At 42.6% G+C, this 2,500-nt stretch overlaps 1 protein-coding gene across 1 annotated transcript in view; it reads left to right on the top strand.

Moving 5' to 3' along the window:
* FIGN (fidgetin, microtubule severing factor) overlaps positions 1-2,500 on the top strand; it is a 104,773-nt gene that overhangs the window by 101,247 nt on the left and 1,026 nt on the right. The gene's annotated exons all lie outside the window — the stretch shown is intronic.

Raw genomic sequence — 2,500 nt, 5'->3', positions numbered from 1 at the left:
CACTTCCTGCTCTGAGAGCAGAGCTGGGGGCAGAGCCCAGGCAGGCGGCCTGCGCCCAGCGCTGAGGAATTCACATAAAATGCAGCCTTGCTTTTATTGTGAGTGCAGGAGCAACTACTCCTTACATAAAATTAGTTGCGCAGCAATATTGCTTTTAAATAGTTGCAAGGCAAGGAAGTGGGTTTTAACTGTTTCCTTGTAGATCTCTGCTGCTATTTATTTTATTTTATTTTATTTTTTTAATTTGATAAATATAACCTTTTGTTGTTGTTGTTGTTATAATGACAGCAAGGAAAAATCTGAACACGTGCTGTTTGTTTAAGCAGATTCTCTGATCCATCAAAATATCCACCATTTCAAGTGACATTCTCGCTGGCAAAGCTGGTTTACATTGTACCTTGAAAAGTGCTGTCCAAGCATTTTCAAATGTCTAAAGTATCTGCAAGACGAAAATGGAATAAAATTCAAAGTCTTGTCAAGATGACTGCACTGAATCTTGCATTATCATTTCTAACGTAACACACATGGGGTTTAATTACTGTGTGTACTTTCAGATGCTGGATGAAAATATTGTGCAGTATCTTAAACATTTAATTGAGTGGTGCTGATGGAGAGAGGGCTTGTGCTGGGGAGGAAGGAAGGAGGGGGAATGTCTTCCTGATGTTTGAATTGAGAAACTGCTTTTTCCATATGTTGGTTAGCTTGGCTGAGGGACTACAATGAGCTAGTGGTTGCCAAGGTGTGGACTTCCAGTACTTAAGGGGCAATTGTTATGTTTTGGTGAAATTTTGAGCTCCCAAGGGAAAAGAAGCTTGGAGCTGTGATGTGTTACCTAGGCTGGTGCACCTTGGCTTGGGAAAAGGCATACCCCTCTTCTGCCTTTGTTTCGTTCCTTCTGCTGTGGTGTAAAGACACGTGGCAGATTAATGAGCAGTGGGTGAACTGTTCACACAGCTGCAGTAGCAACATCAGACCTCGATGGTGACATGAGCTTTGTGCTCCACTTCCAACAGTTATTGCCATGTCCTGGGCTCCTAGCTGAGGCTGCAGGTGCTTTGTGTTGGCTTGTGTAGTCTGTCCTTACTACAAGTATGTTTGTCATGAGGCTACTGAAGCCTAATTACTAATTGTAGGAATTAGCGTGTTGCTTCACATTGTAATGATAACAGCACTCCTTCTTAGAATAAAATAGTTTTCCCCTGTATTTGGAAAGCAGTATTGTGGGAACGAGTGGAAGTCAGTTTGGTGTTAAAGTGCAGAATGTGTCCTCCATAAAGTCTTTCCCAAAGCCTGCCCTGTGCCACGAGCAGGTACCAGCTGTGGCGAGACCTTCTCCTGTTCTGCTTCTCTTCTCTTGGAACAGAACAGCAGAAACCCCAAATTAAATGCCCTGACCAGAACTCTACTGGAAGAAGCTACTCTCTTCATCAGGAAGTGAAGCACGATGCAGAGGGTAGCAGCTCTCAGAGAGGAACTGCCTGCAGGATGGCAGGAGTGCAGTGCTGCATCCTAGGCACACTGCAAAGCAGTCACATGCCCGGCCAGTACAGAGCACAGGGTGTGTGACATGCACCAAACGAGCGTTACTGCTAAAAGTGCTTTTCTGGCATCTTTACAATTGCAGTAGTGACTGCTCTGCATTGGCTATAGGAACCTCCTCTTCACCTCCCTGAATAACCTCAGTGTGGGCTGAAGCCAATGTTGCAAACATGGGTGCAGACGAAAAGAAGTCCTTCAAGCTTTTAGTGGTTTTTCAGTTTGCCTCACTATGCCCATATTATAGGATGAATGCACTCCAGTGACATTTTGATATATTTTTAAATTCCCGGACAATAATAACTGCATAAAAGTGTTTTACAATTACAATTTGCCTTGCCAAGCCTGGTAACTAAATTTTTGTTGTTGTGTCTATGGATTAAATTGCTAATGATGTGTTTATTACAACAGAAGACATGAAGATAAAACTGAAATATTTTCATTCTTGGCCCCAAACACTCCAGCTGATGTAGCAACGCTAATTTGAGTGCTTATTCCTTTGCCTTGGTAAGTGCAGTACCGGGCCTCTGGGTCTGTGCCCATATTGTCCTCTAGGGGAGGAATAGCTGCTGGAATTCCAGTGAAATTGTGAGAAATTTTATGTGCTTCCCTCATCGCACGTAGAAGTAAGCGAGTCTGCTTTGGGACTTGGGTAGGCTGTAATTCACTGTACTGCTTTCCTTCTAAGGCAGTAATCTGGAAGAACTTGGAAAGACAAAGTAGGGGAGGCCGGAGGTAGTTTCTAAAGAATAAAAAGATATTTAGAATAAAGAAAGCTCTGTACATATACATGCATTTCCTGTAGTTGCATTGCCTGCATTAACATACAAGACTCAATCGATGTAATAGATAATGAAAAAAGGTACTTCGCTTTTTATTCTGTGCAGTTGGGGGCAGAATTGGAAACTGAACTTATTCTGTATTTAGGATGCACAACATAATACTTTCAGGATACTCAGGGTGA

This window comes from Excalfactoria chinensis, chromosome 7 (assembly GCF_039878825.1).
Source record: "Excalfactoria chinensis isolate bCotChi1 chromosome 7, bCotChi1.hap2, whole genome shotgun sequence".
Classification (NCBI taxonomy): domain Eukaryota; kingdom Metazoa; phylum Chordata; class Aves; order Galliformes; family Phasianidae; genus Excalfactoria; species Excalfactoria chinensis.
This window is presented reverse-complemented; position numbering and strand designations above follow the sequence as displayed.